The 21,227-nt window shown below is 48.2% G+C and overlaps 1 protein-coding gene across 1 annotated transcript in view; it reads right to left on the reverse strand.

The window, feature by feature from the left end:
* LOC144174585 (major facilitator superfamily domain-containing protein 6-like) overlaps positions 1–18,437 on the reverse strand; it is a 30,535-nt gene extending 12,098 nt beyond the window's left edge. Inside the window, exon 1 of the mRNA XM_077703358.1 lies at positions 18,251–18,437. The gene's annotated coding sequence lies outside the window, so the exon portion shown is untranslated. The remainder of the gene's footprint in view (positions 1–18,250) is intronic.
* Positions 18,438–21,227: the final 2,790 nt, after the last annotated feature.

The raw sequence follows: 21,227 nt of genomic DNA on the forward strand, positions 1-21,227 counted from the left end.
TCTCTCTCTCTCTCTCTCTCTCTCTCTCTCTCTCTCTCTCTCTCTCTCTCTGCAATGTTTTCGGATTCGCCATTATCTGCCTCCGGCTGTCCTTCTCTAAATAGTCCGTGCGTCCTCTTTTCCTCAGCACATAAATCGTAACACGACGACAATTGAACGACTGGTCGTATGGTTAACGCGCGCAGAATTGAATCCTTCTGGGCTTCCAGTACTTTTCTTCCTTCGGAAGAATTAGGAAATGAGAGAAGTATACCCGCACTCTGTATACGGTGCCACGCGCCTAGAACAGAAGGATGTTGCGACATCTTTCAGCAAGGGCAAACGTTCATCTTGAGGTTTTACGCGCCAAAGCTGCACGTTGATGCGACAAAGCTCCTGAACATTCTACGAAAGGAGTCGGTTTTATCACGCGAAATTATAGTCCAGGAGGAACGCCATTGTAAAATAATTTTATGCCTTGTCATCTCGTCCTGAGTCAATTAGGGGCAGCGGAAATTCGTCGTTCCCGGCTAAGAGATTCTTGGACACGCCCCCACATAGCACACAGAGACTCTACCTGTCTTGAGTCTTTTGTGTTAATGCCCACTCTACTAGAGAACTGAGCCCCCGTGGGATCAGCTGCTTGTGCGAATAAAAGGAAATGATGAAGGGAGTGGGGACTCGTAGCTTTATAGCGGCATGACCAAAAGGTTTACTGTAAGCGCGGAGCACTTTGGGGACCTGGTTAGTTAGTCGTAACTCGGCCGGCGTCACGCACCAAAGCAAAGGCTTCGAAAAGATCACCGCTTCCCTGGTCGGGTTTGAAACTGGGTTTCTCGCGTTACGAAGCCTATGTTGATCCCATTGTGCCACAGAGGCACACACTTTTTATATGCAAATTGTTGATGGTGGCCTTTGCGCTGCGCCGTTACCAGGGAGGCTGCCGTTGCTTCACCGCAAATAAGTACGCAATAATGTAAAATAAGGAAAAATCATGAATTAACGCTTATTTACCCCCAAATTAATTGAAAACTCAATCCAATGTCTCCATAGGCGTTTTCAGGGACTGTGGCGCCCTCTCTTGACTACTTTCGGTATCAACGCAGGGCTGATACTGAAACTAGTCAAGAGAGGGTGCCACAGCTCTTCCAGCGAATCCCTGTTCCGCACTTGAACACTTCACGTTGAGTGGAACTGCTTTAATTTTTATTATTTCATGCCGTATTCCCACTCGGCCTTGGTTAAACGCTCTGGACAAGTCCAGTGACAATTAGTGCGATTCATGTCTTGTGGGGTAACGTGAATCCTAGCCGGCTCGAATCGAGATGAAAGAGCATTAGCATTTGTGAAACTGCGTGAATTTTTTTTTTTTAAACACGTAGGAGCATTGGTGTTTGGCTCTGACTCTCAGGCGCTTTATTTTTGCGTGGTTGTCTAAACTTGCCATGGACTTTGCTCTAGGGCATCATTGCCCCATCGCCTATCTAAGTGCGCAGGAATTAAGCAATGCGGAGCCTCGCACTACGTCTAGCATTTCAGTGTGGCTCACATTCACAGAAAAACCACACCACCAATTGTACTACGATTTTTTTTCAGCTACACTACATTGACAGCTACGCTGCTTTCGCGAAAAGGATGGCTTTGCCGCAAAGTGTATTCTGGCTAACGGACCACGACACGAAAAAATACCGAGGGGCGGGCATACAACTTCGCTGTAAAACACGCTTGTTCTAACCCACGCAAAATTATTTGTTTATTCATTTATTCATTTATTTGTTCGTTTGTTCGTTTGTTCGTTTGTTCGTTTGTTCGTTTGTTCGTTTGATTGATTGATTGATTGATTGATTGATTGATTGATTGATTGATTGATTGATTGATTGATTGATTGATTGATTGATTGATTGATTGATTGATTGATTGATTGATTGATTGAAAAACGTTTATTTTACCACAGTTTCACATGATGTCGGGACCCCAGGGTATTTCTGAATGCAATTCAGCTAGCCTTAAGCCGCAGAATTCCGGAAGCTGATGCTCCCGCTCAACAAAAATTATATCATAGCCGCCGCGGTGGCTCAGTGGCCTATGGCGTTGCGCCTGCTGAGCCCAAACACGCGGGGTTCGATTCCAGGCCGCGGCGGCCGCTTTTCTGATAGAAGTGAAAAGCGAAAACTCCGTGTGTTCGACATTTCGGCGCGCGTTTTTAAAGATCCCCAGGTGGTCAAAACTAATCGGGAGCCCTCCACTACGGCGCGCCTCATCGCCTGTGTAGTGTCGGCGTGTTGAACCCCACAATCAATCAAACCAATCAAGATTATATCATTCACAAGCTCAGTTCTTTGTCCAACGTCCTCCGAATTGCCCGCAGCATTTGGCTGTTCACTTCCCCAAAACCGCTGCAAAGAGGCGATTTCTCGACGAAAGATCCTTCTCAAATTACAGGAAATACCGTGCATACTCGCGCCGTCGCATGACTGCAAAGAACCGTTTTCGCAATTTCGGGTTGAGCGTATGCATTGCTAAAGACACGTGTCTAAGGAACACTCTAGAAGGTCTCTAAAGAATCTCATAGTACAAAGGCGTCAAGAACGCGCAAGCGCATTGGTAGTCGTGAGTAAAATGAAGCCGCAATATTGAAAACGTGCAGGGAGAGTTCGTAATGGTTTATTTTTTTATTTTTTATTTTTCGCGGAATATAATTTACTTCCGCAGTCTTAATTCTCGGGATCAAAGCAGTAAGCGGGAGTATTTACCGACTCAGTAAATGTATCCTAGCAGATTCCCTAGCTCTGAACTGCAGGCACGTCCCATGGTGTAGGGTGCGAAGTTACTCATTATTCGATACATACAACCGCGTCGGGGAAAGCAAACCTAAAAAAACGGAGACAAGGCTGCCACCAACTCACCGAAATGGTGCGTGAAAGACAGACAGCACACTCACAAGAAAATAACGTGTCATGTGCAGCATCTACATGATCCGGCACGAACGGGTTATGCAGTTCATGCTTCCAAATATTAGGTTATATTATGTATAACTTTATTAGATTATGTATAACTTTATTAATGACTGCAAATCGACGGTATTTACGCGCCGCGACGCGGGCGTGGCGTCGACCTAGGTAGGGTTTGCTGTTTCTCTGCACAGTGTCAACGCATCCCGTTGCCGGGTCGCCTGGTCTGTGTTTTTCAAGCGCACCCCGGGCTTGCTTCCAAATATTAAACGTCAATTAAATCTGATGATGCTGGAACCGATTACGCCTTTCACGCTTCTAAAACACAAACGTCATGGTTTCTGGTCGTCGGCCGCTGGTGTAAGAAGAGGTACTCAGTGCGGACGAGATTAGGTTGTATGCGGTATTTTACTTTCTGCCAAATTTATTTTTTGTCGTCCATGCGGTAACCCCGCTAATTTAAGCTGAGGTTTAGGACCTCCGTACCGTAAGGCAATCGCGACTAGTGAGCAATGCCGCCACCGTCTGGCTGTCCTTCGAACGCCGGGAGCGGCGGAATCCGAGCTGCCTGACGACGACGACGTCGGGAGGGCTCCCGTTACCACGGGGTATATCATTTCGGCGCGGGCTTTGGAAGAGGAAGCGTCATATCAGCTGGGCGGCCCCGGGCACCTCCTCCGCTTCCGCAGAAGGAATGCTACACCATCGCCCGTGCAGTATCACTTATAACAGAAGCGCATATGCTCTCGTCTATGTATCGTCATAAGTATCAATGATAAGAAACGAGCCGGTTGAACAAAAAAAAAAAAAACTTGGATTTGCTTAATGAACAAGTTCACCCGCTTTTCCAACAATAAGATTTTTCTCGATTGTGAACTTTTCCTCTTCGAATACGCTACAAGTGCACTCCCCTTTGCAGCTGTAGAATACGAATAAATCTGCGCCCCTATTTTCGGGAGGGGGGGGGGGGGGAATTCTGTACGTAGGCTCTGCTGAGCACAAGGTCGCGGGTTCGATTCCCGGCCGCGGCGGCAGCTTTTCTGATGGAGGCGAAAAGCAAAAACGCCCGTGCGTACGAGATTTCGGCGCACGTTAAAGATCCCCAGGTGGTCAAAATTAATCCGGAGCCCTCCACTACGGCGCGCCTCATCGCCTGCGCTGCGTCGGCGCGTTAAACCCTACAATCAATCAATCAATTCTGTACGTAGGTACGTCGCCACGTGGCGACGCACAGCCACTGTCATCATCATCATCATCAAGGAGTGGGATCCCTGTACTCCTCCTCCTCCTCCTCCGCATCCCTCACCCTCCCTCATCAGGGTAAGCGAGGAAGGAGTTGACGTTGACACTGCTATTGTCCTTGTAGAAAGGGATGATCGTAACTTATTAGAACTGAAGCATACTCACACAATTTAAATAATTACAAGCTAGCGAATAATAGTGGCAATGTATTTAACCCAGGCTTGACCCACGCATAGAACCGAGGCACGATAATTTGGTAGTTTTGATTTGCTTTAACTCAAAGGAATGTTGTCGGCGTGTGGCTACATGATACATAGTCCTGTGTAATCGAAGCGCCGCCGAAGTGGTTTAATCTAGACGTTTTCTAATTTGGCGCCGTAGGACGCCCGGGGATCCGTGAGGGTACGTCAAGAAGTCTGGGTATCCTCGCGAGAAAATTCCTTCCCCGTTTTATTACTGTCAACCAGTGGCAGTAATGCAAAAGGCTGTATTGGTTGCAATCGTCTGGCTCTCCGCACGACGTGCGGTGCAAGTTCGCTTTTTTGCACAACGCAGAAGTTGTGCGAGATAGCCAGGCACGCCAACGGCCTAGACGCTATGACTAGGTTGCAAAGGCGGCTTTACAAAGAACTGGGGCGCCCGATGTTGAGAACCCGTAGCGCAACGAGATAGCTGCAATGGGAGTGATAAACGGAAGCGGTACGTGTGAAAAATGTTGTGTAAGTGCATCACTCATTCTCAACAATTCCCTCTTCCTCAAACGCCCGGGTGTACGAGATTTCTGCGCACGTTAAAGATCCCCAGGTGGTCAAAATTAATACGGATCCCTCCACTTCGACGCGACTCATCGCCTGCGTTGTGTCGGCGCGTTAAACAATACAATCAATCAATCAATCCCTCTTCCTGAGCCGTAATCAACATATAATCGAATTTGGATGTCATGACCAATCTGGGCACGCATATAATCCTCAACTGTGTTTTTAATTGAATTTATTTGCAATACCCATTTGTATGTTATTGAATCTCCGCCACTATTGTTTTTTTTTAATTTCATTCTGTGCGCAATAAATTGGGATGTCGGCAAGAAGTTGCGTCGTCGCTCCGTCAGCACCGAGATGAGGGCGAACAGAGAACGACCAAGCGCAGAAACAATAAGCAGAGCATCGAGCCGGCAGCATCATTGGCTGCGGAGCACTGCTCTCGCAGTTGCTGTAGGGGGACGTATTATCGAAGCAGTGCCTGCTGCGGCTTCTCTCTGGCCGACGCGTCCGACCACTGATTTTGCAAGTTGTAAAACAAAGTGTGACGCGAGTGCAAGGCAGGGTAGGCGGCAAAACATGATGGAATAGAAATGACGGCGACAAAATGCCTTATACCGGTGAACAACAAAAGTACCGACAGGCACCCAATGCCGCTGCTGAATCAATCAAGTGTGGTCACTTAGATCATGGAAGAAAGAAAATTTTGGGAGAGGCCCTGATGTCACGTTTCTGAAGCCGCACCCGCCATGTCGATGAGCCCAATGAGCCCAGCACTCTTTCCCATTCGCCTCTGCTGTTTCCGGCTTGATAACGGCTTCGCGGTACGGGCGGCTTGCGAAAGCAGACGACGGGAGCACTGATTGGGTCCGCACAGCACGGCGGTCTTTGAGCGCTGCGTCTGAGCTTCGATGAATTTCACTTCCCGTGGATAAGTGGCTGCAGTGGTTTGCAAGATGCCTCGCAGTTGGGTCCCGGGTTGGCGGTCACACCTGGCAAAACTTGTAGAAGCTTCCAACGCGCACCTTCTCACCCGCAGACTGATAAGGATGGAAAACCACTGCTCGAAATCGACAAGCTATCGCTGCAAGAGAACGGCAACTATTCTCACCGACGACGCCAATTATTAACCATCGAATGCTGCCTTTGAAGGAAAATTAGACAACAAAAGAAACGGCAGTAGAAGAAACGCCGCGAAATCAGCTGTAGTGGACAAATTGCAGACGACGACAACTCCATATCGACTGCACTGTGTTGTCAGCGTAGCGAGGCAGCCACAGTCAAAGCGCCGTCAAATTGTCCGTGGCATTTAGCCAGATTTAGCCGCCACAGCCGTAAAAACTAGGCAACACTGTCTATGGGCTCATTAAAATGACGTCACTTCCTCCACTTTTTGCAATGCATTGGGATGCTAGGGGCCTCTCCTGAGTATTCTTTCCTCCATGACCGAATGGTTAGAACGCGAAGCACGGTTGGTGCGGTGTGCAAGAGGCGTGCGAGAACCACCGTGCTGCGGGCTTCTGAAGCCAGACCTGTGCATTGGGCCTATCATCATGTTCGCGAAAGAGAGGAAAGAAGCTCGTGAATTATTGAAGATATAACAATAAATCTCGCAATAATTTTTTGATCCCGAACTTCCCTCCTGAAGCAGCATTCATATTTCCGCTGCTGAATAGCTCCTACTAAAGCCTCCTTTTGTGTCCGGTGCATTATGGATGCGTTGCTGTCAGTGTGCGCGACATTTGTTAAATAATTACTTTAACAAGGTTGCATCATTCTGTCTTTACCTTTATGTACCATTGGCTGCATCACCACAATATGAGCATGTTTTAGACGAAGTTTCGTACAGCGTTCTTTCGTCGGCATTTGATGGCCCCGCAGCGGTTTATAAGTGTCGTAGACTCGATGACATTAACTGACATTTTTTGATGACGGCCAGCCAGCGCGTCTATTTCCCAACTTCAGTATGCAGTTTCAACAGCTCTCTCCACGGATGAAATATCATCGACTAGAGCCCTGAAAACGGCGAAGATGGAGTCACGGCTGGTTATTTCAGCTTTCTCTTTCAGTACAACCTTCATTGGATTCCAGTCTAGCTATGAACGGCTAGGCATGCGATTCTAATCGTGTGGCGATTAATCTAAGACAAAGCTTCCTTTCCTTATCCCAGTTTGGTGACGTTTACAAGTTGATTATTAACACAAACTACATGATATACAATGTGCTAGACACGGAGTCATTCAATCAGTGGTATTAGTAAGCCAATTTCTTAGCTTTAAGATTAGCTTGTTCTGCTAAAATCTGAGACGATTACACCCGTTTGTTTAAATCTTCTTAAAATCTGCTTACGGGTTTAATAGCCATGCACTGAAACAGGTACATGAATATAAATATTTAGAAGTTATATTAGCTAGCGGTTCAGTCCCATTAAAAACATTTTTTTCGCATCAGCCCCTAGAGAACACCGATTCCTCGACGACATCTTAACTTGCTTATATTTAAATTGTTAACCCTAATGCAAACAGACGCAGTACTGTTCATTTTTAAGAGGTAATGTAGCTCTACTTCGCCATCGGTTCGTATGACTAACAAAAGGATTAGGACCTTAGAAAACAGGAAGCAGCTTGCTCGGCTGAAGTTTGTTTTCGTTTTATTCGCAATAATTCAATGTTAACCCTGAACCTTGCTTGCAGCCCCGCTTACCGTATTTACACGATTATAACGCGCACCTTTGTTTCTTCGCGCGTTGCAATCGGGCTCAAAACCGAAATCGGCTTCAACGCAGCAAGCTGTATCGCCAAGGACTCCAAGTCCTCCCAAAATCTAACTCATTGCCATACAAAGCAATCCGTCAACATCCAGTGAGTAACCAACCGCCCGTCACGTGTAAAATGATGAAGGTACAGACACTTAAAATTGAAAAATGTTGCCCGCTCCACTTCTAATGCCAGAAAAAGCTGTATAGGCAAGTTTACGAAGCACAAAGCTTTTGAGGCTACAGTTGCACGCATCAAATAACATGTCTCCTGCCAGACCAAATTATTTTTTTTCGAATTTGCCTACATAAACGTACCTGCGCGTTAAGACCGGAAGCGCGTTATAATCGTGCAAATACGGTATCTCATTTGACCAGAAGCACCCACGGCCACAAACCCGACCCTATTTCTTGATCCCACTAGCGTTCCCTTCCTCGTACTGTTGAAGAGTGGAACACATTGACCCTATGTGCGTTTTGGGCCCATAATGTTTGGAAAGGCGCCTATTACGTGCAACGAGCAAAAAATTTTAATGCGTTGATATAATCTTGGTTCAGTGTTATTCATTTACTTTCCTTCTGTTCTCGCGCATTTATTTTAAATTAAAGCGTAGTGGTTTCTATGTGGACTGAAAGAGGAGACTTGTCTGGCCATGTGTAACGCTTGATGAGTCCCACTTTCGCAGGATAACAAAATCATGACGTCATATTTTCCAGTACTGGGCCTCCTCGATTTATCAGTCCTGGACGGTCCGCGGGCAGTCCGAGGACTGCGTTCGGACCGGAAGCCCCATAGGAATACATGGGAAAATCGAGCGCCGGGTCGCGTCTCGGGCAGTCCGCGGACGATCCGGGACTGATAATCGAGGAGGCCCACTGACACGAAAAGTTTTTTTCGCTGCTATAAGTGCCTACGAGCCCACTTATCATAGAATGGCACATGATACGGTCGACAGCAGCGTAAATAATTATTTACAGCCTCGTTTATTTGTGTCAGTTTCGGTTTCGCCTAAACGAACAGCGAGGCGGCCGCCATGAGAGGAGGGCGCTCGTGACGTCACCGTTCTCGTCGCACCCCTGCCCGGGTCTGGGCAGCATGACGTCAGTCCCAAAACCGTTACGTGTACACACGGCGGAACAGCGCGTGTCAACCGCAGCCGGCGCGTTGGCCACGTGACGGGAGCCCTCACGTCGGCAATTTGGAACCAGGAGGAGTAGTAGATGGCGTCATCCTGATGCCGATTGCGAAAGGGTATCCGTTCATGCGCGCAAAGATTAAAATTAATTTAAAATATGTTATACCGAACAGTCACTGTTGCAGCTTGCTGAGAGCTATTTCCATATACAAATGAAGCCTTTTACATAGCTATCCCAGCTTTGAAATTTCGTGTCCGCCCTCTAACCCCATCTACATCGCCCCTAAAATGTCTTCCAGGCAGTGCACTTGCGTGCAGCAGTGAAACGAACATTTCAAGGGCGCAATGCGTAGCGCTTCCTGCGTAGATTAATGCGGACTTCTATGCAAGTTAGTATTCCATAGCTGACGAGAAAAGCGCCAGAAGTACACAAGGGACGAAAGAACGACAACAGAGACAAGCGCTTAGTTACATAGGGTCTGGAGGCATGTTGCCTGTTAGAGATGTCTTTCCCAGGAATGTATTTGGGTATAGTAGTGAAGCCGGCTTTAAAATAGCACTGTTTATAACGCTTTGTAGGTATACATGGGGACTTCAGCTATTATTAAAGTCGCTGGGGCCTTCATACTTTGACATTAGACTCCATATATTTCCTTTGAAACATGTATTCATAGCAATGCAGTTGTCACAGCAGTAAAGCAGACCTTACAAGGCATCAGTACATAGCGTTCCATGCGGTTATTATCAGTTGGGCATTGAATAGAAGGCCCCAGGAGCCTTGCTAGTTTAATATCAGGCAGCTTATGTTACCCCCGGAAAAAGGCCCGACAATCCTCCCCAGGGAGTTTCCTGCCATTTTTAAAGCGAAAGCTTTTTAAGTGAGACCGATGGCGTTCTGTCAAAAAAACTAATGCATTCCCTCATAGACCGGTTGGTCGACCGGAAAGCTCTGACCGAAAAGCTCTGGACCCACGGCGCGTGGTTGAAACCGAGCTCCCATCATGCCAAAACTGTTACTTGAAATTCCCGAAAAATGAACGGTTCTAGATAAGACAACACACGCATCTATCACGAAGAATGCGTGCAATAGTATACCTTTATCTCGTAAACCACGCATCGGTATACATTTAGATCATTTGTAGGTGCGTTTACTTAGTGAGCGAAAAATAATCGCACATGGGTTCGTTTTTCGTTTGCGATTTGGGTCTTTCAAGGTTTGACGATCGATTGGACGGACTTTCTTTGAATTGGACGAAACTTTTGGCGCTTCTCTCAACTTTCCTTCGGAAGGGTAAAGTGATTTTTTTTTCTTGTCAAGCCTATTTGCTTGCTTTTCAAGGCGTATATTTCTTCCCATCGACTGAAGATGTCGTGTTTCATTCGTACCCACTTTTTTTGCATATTCGCATGCCACTTCCTTTGTCTTCACGTGAACTGCAGTACCTGTTAAATGGACATAAATGATAAAAAGAGACCTCCTGCTCAGCCGCCAGACTGTTAGAGGCTTTTCATTCTCCACTCAGGGAACAAAACCCATTGGAGGCGCGTGACTTACTACGCGGAGTTGTCTTCTATCACTGGAGCAATGCCAGTCTGCATGGAGGCTCGAGAAAAAATTACGTGAAGGCAGCGCCAGTGGTGCAGCTCGCCAGATCTAGCTTTCCTAGCGTTCCCTACTTTCATTCCTGGGCGTTCGGGACGACCGCGAATTTCGTTCTATATTTACGTCGGCCGCGAACACACACCGTACCCCGGAGAGCAGCAGGTGCATTCGCCTACGCCCGAGACTGGAGGTACGGCCAACCCTCTAGCTCTCTCGCGTAATGACCTCTCCCTCGTTCATGCGCCGCGCGTTGTTTGCCAAACGGCGACGTCAAGTGACATCCGCCAAAACAGCGCACGACCGGGGCCACCGAGATGGCTGCAGTCCCTGACGCAGCGCTCGAATACAGTGCGTTCTTCACGCAAGGCCGCTCAGGTGACCAAGCTAGAAGCCGCCTCCGACTCCCAACCCCATCTTGATACGTCCAACACCTGACCTTCTCGGGTCTATAGCCACGTAGAAGGACGTGATCGTGCGATTCGCCTTCTGGGAATGACGCGAAGGGCCTGCTTTCACCTAGATGATGACTGCTCGGCGCGCGAGTGTAGGCAAACAGCTGGCTTGAACCGCACGCGCTCACGGTATTTCGCGTATTGTCACATGTACACATTACAGCGCCGAACTCCTGTCGCGGTGTATAGCGCACGATGCGAGGCAACTATTCCCTCCATCGTGGGCTTAATACTAGCGACGCACCTAGTTAAAATTCAAATTTCTGGGGTACAACACGCGTAGCTATGCACCTGGGCTGTGGGGCACGCCGTAGCGGAGGGCTCCAGAATACGTTTTACCATTCGGGGTTATTTAAAGTGCGCCGCAATCTCGACACACGAGCGGGTCTTTTTTTTTTTTTTTTTTTTCTTTCTTTTCGCTTCCAGCTGAAAAGCAGGCACAGCAATGGGGACTGAACTTGCGCCAGGCCATTTTTACAAGGCGCCCTCAGCACTCGTATGCGATTCCTGACTTCCCTGCTATGACGGCAGGAAACCAAACGTACACGGGGGAGCAACAGAGGGGCACAGGACGGGCCATATATCCCAATTGAGACTCTTATTAGGAAAAGAGTGTTGTGTACGTACTGTATAAAAAACCACTTACGAAACAACTAAAAAGGTGTGGGCGAGCTGGTGTGCGTATGAAAATTCATTTATTTAAAAGTACTACTTCTTGATCGGCCGCTGTTCTCGTCAAAAAGGAGGAAGAGAAGAGGGTTGCAGGGAAGGGACAGAATTCGGAGCTTAGCGAGACTGGCCAGGCCGGCCATCCTAACGTACACCCTTTGTCAAAATTTTCTAGGTCAATCTTAAGCCTTCTGCACCACGAAGAATCCGAAGAATAAGCTTTACCTCTAAATGTGGCAAAATTATTTTATGGCAGTAAGAAATAAAGGTGTTTCCTCTAGCTTTCCGGCATAAGACTTTGCAGCCTTGCGCGGGACGCAAGCTTGTACATTGATTTTTTTTTAAGCCTGCGCACTTTCGGCCTGGCCAGGAGAATTTTGACACAGACTGTGCGTCAAACGTGGACCCAAAATTTGCCTCCTAGCGCTGTCAATACCAGTCGATGCCTCCAATGAACTGTCCTGAACGGGCCAAAATCAGCGATTGCGGTGACTTTTTATCGATATGCGCATCTATGGGGAAAGAGAGAGGGGGGTCCTTCATGTCTATGAGTGTGCAAATCACCGGCGACCAAACAAAGTAGAAATTGACACAAAAGAGGAATACAAGGAAACCCTAATTCTTTGTGTGCGTGTTTTTGCTCTGAATGGCCGAGATGGGAGTAATTAGCACCAACCTGCCCGAAAAAAAATATGCAGGTCGGTGACGGAAGATTAGAACCAGAGGCCGTTAGCTGCATCATCCACTGAACCCCGCTCTAGGAAATAATTTCGAATGGCCCTGGAAGAAAATAAAACGCGACAGAGGGACACAACGAATCGAAAAAAAAATCACGACGTTGCCTTCGAAGGAAACGAACGCGACTGCTACAAAGTATTGTCTGCGGCGACATCTTTGTCTGCACACGTTGTCTCACCCTGCATCGTTCTTGAGTGCTCGTGATGACGCTTCGGTCATGTCCTCCGTCTTCTATATTTCCGTAATATCCTCTTATTCACAACATAGACTGAATAACCACAAAAATCGCAACGTTTCGGGTCTGTTGGATCAAGATACGCACGCTTGTCGCTGTCGTTACCCTCATCGCCTACATTGGTGCGAGTGGGCGACAAGTAGCAGCAACGAGCTTCAACGACTTCTCAACGGCGTTAAACGCAAGCTACCGCTAATTATATACAGAACACTTTTTACAGCTGACTTTGTTTACATGTGCGAAGCTTCGGCGTGGTTAAACTGGTTGGATACGCGGCGGCGACCGCTTGAAGGGCCTCCGCGTCTGAGTATAGAGGCTCTGTATACACATGCGCTACAAAGACTGGGCCACGAGTTCTGCGGTGAGGCGCAGACAAAACAGAGAAACCGATACGGAGGAGCGACCCTGACCTCCACTTCGGCGACTGTAGCATACGCGAGCGAGTAAAATAGAACAACTAAATAAAAAAAGGATGCGAGGGACGCGTGTCGGCTTGAACGTCGCCGCACATCACCGGTTAAAAAAAAACATTGGCATGTTGGCTTCCTGCGTATATTTGGCGACGTGCCAAGTGCCGCTCAGACGCGCGCGATTGCAGCGCTCGTGCAGAAAGCGCACGCCCAAGATCAGGGAAACGAAGCTGAAAAAATAATTACTTACGCATGCGTACGACGCGCCAACGACTGTACCTTGCACTCGGCAGTGCAACTGCTCGGTGTTTTGTTTTTTTAGTGATTGCAATCAGCAGGTGCATGCAACGCTCAAGTTTTCCGCGTTAACACATATTTCTGCAATCAGATGCAAAACTCGGAATCATTCGGGGTATGCCCATCAACCATCCACTACAGAGACCGCCGACTGGTCATCAGTTCCCATCAGTTCGGTCCTCCTTGCCAATGTGCGAATGGACCCTCAAAGCCTGGGTTATGATTCTGGGATGCATATGCAAAACAAACGAGGTACTGCCGAGGAGACGCGATGAACAAACAAAAAGCGCCAGCACCCTTCGCAACTTGGGACGAGGCTTCGATTAAGGCCAACAAATAAGCGAATAAATGCAGACAATGCGAACGAAATTTGTTCGACGAACAACCAGATAAATAGACGAACAAGGGAAATAAATAGAAAGCTTTTCAAGAGCTTCAAATTAATTGATTGATTGTAGAGTATAACGCACCGACGCAACGCACGAGATGAGGCGCGCCGTATTGGAGGGCTCCGGATTAATTTTGACCACCTGGGGGTCTTTAACATGCGCCGAAATCTCGTACACACGGGCGTTTTTGCTTTTCGCCTCCATCAGAAAAGCGGCCGCCGCGGCCGGGAATCGAACCCGCGTCCTCCTGCTTAGCAGCGCAACGCCTCAGCCACAGAGCCACCGCGGTGACGGGTAAGAGCTTCAAAATTAACAGGCATTGTCATTCCTGTGTGCTAAAGGTGGTGTTGAATGAAACGCGTACGCTCGTAACCTGCAGTATTTGTGAAAATTTTCTATGCCATGCCGAAAGTGGAAAGGCCTCAAACAATTCAATGTACAAGCTTGCCTTTGGAGTAAGGCCGAACTTTTTCATGCGAGAAAGCTAAAGAAAACACCTTTCTTTTTTACTGCCATAAAATATTTTGGCCACAGTTAAACATTAAGCTTATGGTTTGAGTTCTTTCTGACCCAGAAATCTTTAGCGTGGCCTCTAAAAGTTTCACCAAGACTGTACGTCATCGGAAAGTTTAATCAATGCCGCCCTCACGCATCTACCGTGCACTTCAGAAACAGCGTTGAAGATCTCGACGATTACCCATTTTCACTCGTGTTGCAGGCGCATGATACATGCTGAACAATATCAATTAACTTGAAGGCACCGGTCTAACCGTTTCTAGGAAATATTCAATAGAGAGGGGAAGGAGACGTGTAACGGCGCCCGCGAATAGGTGAAAGGTCGTGGGCTCGGCAATCGGGGTGTTGCTACGACGTTTTGTTTTCTTTTTCCTTGAAAGGCTACCGACCAAGACCGTTCCTGAAGTAGCAACGGCGCCGGAACGCGTGTCATCTTAGAAGAAAAGGGCACGGCGGCAGGGGCTCCGCCCCCGTATGCGCGATCACAGCTGGTCCAAATAACGGAATTACAATTCAAGATCAACGCGCTTATACGTCACTCGGGGGCACGTTTCGGCAGGCGAGAGAAGCAAATCCCGTGACGAGGAGGCATGTATTCCCTTTTTGAAAGCGAGCCCGAATGGCTCAATACTTCGAACGCAAACGATAAAATAACGCCGTAGAACGATTTTAAGCGTATACGAGTGAAACGAGCCTCCCACGTACTTACTACGCCGCGTTAGAACGCCGCGTTAGAACGCCGCGTGTTTTCATTTGTAACAAGTGACTTTACTGTTCGTTCTTTCTTGCGTAGTGTGCAACGTTAGATTCAGAATTTCACGTTACGGACCCTCTGAGACACACGCATACGCAAGTGGTAGTAAATCTGCTGCTGAGCTCAAGGACGCGGGTTCGATCCCAGGCACCGCGTCCGTTTTTTTTTTTTTTTTCATTCAGCTGAAAAATGACAGATGCCCCCGTGTCGAATAATCCTCGACTACGGTGCACCTCGGCGCGTAAAACCTCGAATATTTGTATCCAAATGTTGAGAAAATCAGTAAATCGAGGCCGCGGCAGAAAAAACCCAAGCGCTGAAAAGCAATCAATAAACCACTACTCTAAGGTGATGCGACCTACGGCTACACGATCACAATTACTTTCCAAAGGCAGCAGCATTTCATTCGGGAAGTTCTCTTGTTGCAGCTTTAAAAACGATAACAGCAAAATTCCAAGCGTGGGCACGTGCTACGTGTTTATTATGCAGGCATTGGCCTAGGGCAGGCTGCCGTCCAGATGTACCACGTGTCACGCGGAGCATGTTTGTGTGAGAATGCGTCTATAGCAGCAGCGCACAGAGTTCCCGTGTTCCTTTATCCAGCTGCGCGTAGGCCTGCAACTCATCATGATGTTCACTTTTGACTGCTCGGCCTGCACATTACAGGCTTCAAAACCTAACGCAAAACCAGCAATTAGAGCTTGTCTAACGGCATGAACTCGTGACCGAGTAGCTATAATTCCTGCTTCCGAAGCACTCTGGTGGTGTGATTTCGATACCCGCATCTCCCTAAGTGGCAAAACAGTTTTGCTTTCAAGATCCGTGATCGGCAGCGCATGCGCCGTGCTACCGGCGACAGACAGACCCACGGAGACGGAAGCACGGACATGCACGCGGTGACAGACAGTCGCCGAGAAAAAGTACCCCTCTAAATCTACCTGATGTAATTATCTATTGACAGATGTCGCTGCCAGCCGCGGATTTTTGCAGGGGCCACATTATTTCCGCGTACAGGTTTTAAGGGGTGATACAAATCGAATTCTCACGCCTAAGCAGGAAAAGGCGCCATGGCAGCCATTACCACTTTAATTAGTAAAAATTCTTTGGCGACCACACGCAAAAATCCGCTTTGCACGTAAAACTTGGCTTCACACTTCCGTTGCGGAAGAAAATGCTTCAAGAAAAGGCTCACAGCCTTCATGCTTTGATATCAGACCGCTTAGATCAGTGGTTGTAAGTCATGACTGACGCGGGGAACCCTTTTGGGCTTGCGAAAGTGATCAAGAACACCACGGCGGAGCATATGTTGACCGGTGTCATAATGTTAAACAATATGTTCTTGCAGCTTACGTCGCCCACACACTTATCCGATGTCCGCCCGTTATGCTTGACGTTAATGACAATGCGCGTTACAGTTAAACAATTTGGTCTTCATAAAATTCTTCTAAATACCTATATGCTGCCTTTTCTGTGTTTTTTTTTTCTTCTCATAGCTGGCGTGTTGCGCAAAAAGCAGATGTCAAAATACCAGCTACACGGAGAAACTAAACGCATATGTAATGCGGCGAAGCCACTTTTTTGTAATGAGATAACGTACTGGCAAAATCGAGAAAACAATAGCGGGAGTGAAAAGTGAAATTCAAAACAGCGCAAAAAGACGGGACAAGAAACGACGACACACGGCGCTTGACTAGCAATTGGTCGGTTTATTCCGCGGCTTGCGAAATATACCCAAGGAAGGAAGGCGACAGGGACACATGATAAAAATGAAGCGCATCGACCAATAGACACAAAACATCAGATCTATACACGTGCATTGACCAAATATTAGCAATGCTGATACAGCGCAGCGATATAAGACGTGGCCAGAGGAGCGATGCAAGGAAAGACAATCCTTAACAGTAAAGCTTGTTTTGTTTTTTTCTTTTTTTTTTATGAATCCAGATAGCGGATTTTCCTTACTTAGTAATTCAACAGACGGCTTACTAACTCAATCACCGCCTGCCTTGTGCATGAGGCAAGCTTCATAGATTTCACGCTCACGCTGACCCTTATTCGTTCGTGCAACACGCGTATCGTGGAATTTGGGCGAGCACCCGTGGTCGTGACAATGTGTGGCAAGATTGCTGCCAGTGCCTGTTTTTAGTGTGTTTGCCTGCTCGCGAAGACGATCTTTGTCAGCGCCGTGTGTCGTCGTTTCTTGTCCCGTCTTCTTGCGCTGTTTTGAATTTCCGTTAGTATGCACCAACTAGCCCAAACCACCCCTCAAATGCCCTCGCGCACCCCCTGCGGTTCGCGGACTCCCATTTGAGAACCACTGGCTTAGATCGACTTTGAATTTTAAAAAAAATTTCCCCACCGTGAACTTGAGTATAGCTGTGAGGCCGACTTTAAAGTGATTTTGTGCATGGGGTCATATGGAGGTATTTAATAAAAGGCCCGGGGGCCCTCATAGTTTGCTGCAAGATTGATCATATTCACCTGGAGTTTTCTTCCTAGCAATGTAAAGGTGTGTGTAGTGAAGCTTATTTTAAAGGGGATCAATGTATAGCGGAGTGACTGGTAAGAATGCTGCACATTATCCGAAAATTCCCATTTGGGAGTTCAACATTTTTTTGTAAACGAACTGTGGTCGAGCAGTTGGTTTCCGATACACGGCGGATAGATAGACCGGTCTGGAGATTTTGCGCCGTTTCATCGCCAGTAACGGGCATCAGGTTGCATTATATAGTTCTTCCAGACATGAGCCCCTTGAGATTTTCTGCACTGCTTCGAAAACTCAGAGCTCGGCCGCGGTAGCAGCCGCGATCTTGGAAAGACAACTACGCAAAAACGCACGGTCCTGAAATTTCACCGAAATTTCAGCATTCCTAAAAACAAATATTCCAAACCCACTTCGGCAGAGACCAGATGGCGGATGTCAAATCGCCAGTACAACATTAAAAAAAATTATTATCATAGTCGGGTGTCTTCCGACGAAATGCACCGTTTACGTATTCCACCCGTGGCATATCGATCGGCGTGCACCGCTCGCCGGCGCGCTGTAGTCATCGGTACACAGCGGCCCAATGCCTCAGCCGCGTACGATACAATGAAAGCAACGTTTCCGCTAAGCTGAGCGCGTACAGTAGCTGCCATCGTTCCTGTTGCCGGCCAGCTGTACAGGCCGGAAACCGGGGACCGAGCCGCACGCCGCGGCGCGAGCTTCGACCCCGTTACAGCGGATCCCGCGATCCCGCCGTCGCCATGGCCGCGCGCAGCGCAGACCGCGGGGAGCCAAACGGCGCCACAACGCTGCTTTCGCAAAGCGATCAACAATAGCGTTCTTTCACACGTAGAAATAAAAAAAAGCAGGGGCTAACTCACCGGTGTGGCTGCGTGCTTCGGCGGTAGGTAGTAAGTAGAGTAGCTGCACACCGTCGGATTCTGCCGAGGCAGCAGACGCGAGCCGCGGACACGCTCGGCGGTGGAGAAGCCGGCGGCGGAGGAGCAAGCAGAGCCCGGAATAGAGGGTGTGTCGGCGGCGCGGCTCCCGGCTGGCTCCGCTATTGCTGGGTCCGCTTTTCGATCACGTTACCCAGCCAGCTCATTGGCTGAGCGCCCGCTCACACCTCCGGAAGTGTGCGTTTGCTTTCAAGCGGTCGGTGTCGTCACGTCCGGCAGTGAGGTCACCGTGTGGTTGAGCACGTCACGGTTGGCGCGAAGAGCTCGAACCGAGTTCGAAACCTCGCGTGCGAAAGGAGGCAGTGGTAAGCGCATTGCAATATGTAGAAGACGTTAAGACGACGATGGTATAGCCACAATTCTTGTGAGCATTCTGCTCGGGCGTTGCTAGCCAAGTTGAACAAAAAACGCGGTCTTGGCTCTGCTATTTTTTGCGGGCTGACTTGAAGCCAGCTGTTCGTCGTAAACAAAGAAGTGCGGGGATACGCCCCGTGCCGTTTGTTGACAGAACCTTCTGACTTTGTTTACAGAAGTCTACAAGGTTGCGGCATTTCCGTCCACAATGAAACGTGACAGCTGTCGCCATTTTTTGTTAGTTTTATGCTTGTTGGTGCACCAAAAAGAGCAAGTCCTACACTTTAGGTGGACCACAACGGCAACGTAAAAGTTTGTTTTATTCGAACGATAGCGTTGCTCATACATCACTGCAATTTTGTTCGACGGCAAAGGTCGCTTTCATCACAAAGTAGGTATTCAGTTTAAAAGGGCGAATTTCAAAGATTACGCATATTGACAAATGCTCTTGAAAGGCAAACGGGCAGTTGCGCAAGTGACCGACCGATACCGCACTGAACAATCAGTTGGGGTGCAGGGCATTTGGTAGATCATTACCGCCGCTGCACGCGCACACCATTGTTTGAAAGCACAAATCCTGTCAGATTCTATGCACATAACCATAGGCAAATATTCCAAGCATACGAAATTAGAAATGGGTGGGACGAAAGATGTGTAAGCACCCTTTCACTAACTCTATCAGCAAAGAACTCGCGTATCTTGACAAGAACTTCACCTACAAAACTGATATGTGCGCAGGAGCGAGTGTTTTTTGGGTGAACGGTGCGATTACATTTCGATGTTTTGTTTAGTAACATATCAGTTGATGCCTAGCGCCTCTCTAGTCTGCATTCCTCTCCTGTACTTTAGTTTTGTTTCATGCTAGAAAAATATACACGGGTTAATTAAAATTACCCACGTCCTCTGCCCTTACATGATGTAACAAAGGTTCTGTGACTTACTGAAGTAAGCAACCAAAAACGGGCAGCCAGTGCTCCCAGTGTTCCTAATGCTAACCTCCGAATCGTGTTAATTCCTCGTACGATCTTTCCACTGGAGCCATTTGTTTGGCGGCTTATCACCACAAAATATTGTTACGTTGGCTTTTTTTTATCAAATGAGCTACAACTGAAAGACCACAAAATTTTTTTCTTGCCGTCGCTTTTTGCGCCATCAGTCAATAGCACAATAGGTGACCGGTAAAAAACTCCCACCTCCCCTCGCGGGAACCCCTGTGTAGATGCGACGCATAGGGGGTTCACGTTGCAGCGTTGGACAGCGGAGGAACGGCGCTGGAACGATGGAGCGGAGCGGCGCAGGCACCGCGTTTTATAGCGCGCATAACGGTGAGGGGACTCGCCGGCGCCAGTGCGTCTGCCGCGGCTATGACGCAACCCAATCCAACACAATCCACTTTAATTCAAGCCAATCCAAGCCAATCCAATCGAATCCAATCCAATGCCCCTCGCGAGTGTTCGCTATCGGAGAGGAGAGGGGGTGAGCGGCGGAGAGCGCAGCTGGCGCGGCGACGAGAATGGGGGAGGGGCGGACGGCGACGACAACGCCGACGACGCCGGATGCAGGGACAATGCGAGTGAATGAGATGCAGTTGCATCTAAAAAGCGCAAAGGCTCACGGGTACGTCTTCTGCTCCCGCCACTTCCGGTTCGAGATCTCCCCTGCCCTCCCGTATGCCGGGGGCTTTCAGGCGCGTGTGTGCGTGTTGTTTATTCCTCCCAGGGTGCTTACCTGTCAGATGAACCCCTAGTAGGGTTAATCGTTGTTATTTATAGAATTCCCGATGCATGAGCTTTTTTTTTTTTTTCTCTGGTGAAAACAGGTAAACAACAAGCACATACGCGCGTGAAAGCCAACGTGCGTACGGGAGGCCAGGAGAGCTACCGAACCGAAAGTGGCGGCACTCCGCGGGAAAAAACAATTTTACCGGTCACCTACGGACGTCACAAGTCAAGTGTGAAAAAGTGGTTCCGTGGTGGCCATCTTGCCCACAGTTTTCCCGATCACATATCTTATTTATGTTCCCATGAAAACTGACATTTCCGTTGCTGTGACGATTACGAGACCATAGTTCCAATGGAGGGAAGGTTCATGTCGTCTTCATTATCCTTTTAAGCGCAGACATGGTCGATTCTACGTTCTTTTTCTTTCTTTTTGCGAGCACACCGCACGCGGTAAATTCAGCATTGTTTTTCTTTTACTTCCTATTTTTGCCATGCGGCATATGAAGAACAGATAAGACAGTAGGTAGAAGAGAAGGGGTACAAAATCACGGGTAGTCAGGAAATTTATGGCGTTGGACAAGTCTAAATGTAGGCATGGAGTCCGGTCTCGTCTAAAAAGTTCAGCAGCGACCTGCAGTAGCGGTCTTCTTGCACCCACCTGTTGAAGTCACCCGGTTTATCCCACCCAATACCAACCACTCTTAGTACACTGCCCCGTGCTGTCTTTCTTCCTGTGCACGTCCACAAAAGACGCTTGACATTCGCTTCAGCCGCCGCAGCCGGACACTTCGGACATGTTCCTGGGTCTTCTCGTGTGGGTCCCC

Source organism: Haemaphysalis longicornis, unplaced genomic scaffold (assembly GCF_048455015.1).
Source record: "Haemaphysalis longicornis isolate Haplotype H1 unplaced genomic scaffold, Haemaphysalis longicornis Haplotype H1 scaffold_3, whole genome shotgun sequence".
In the NCBI taxonomy this organism is placed as follows: domain Eukaryota; kingdom Metazoa; phylum Arthropoda; class Arachnida; order Ixodida; family Ixodidae; genus Haemaphysalis; species Haemaphysalis longicornis.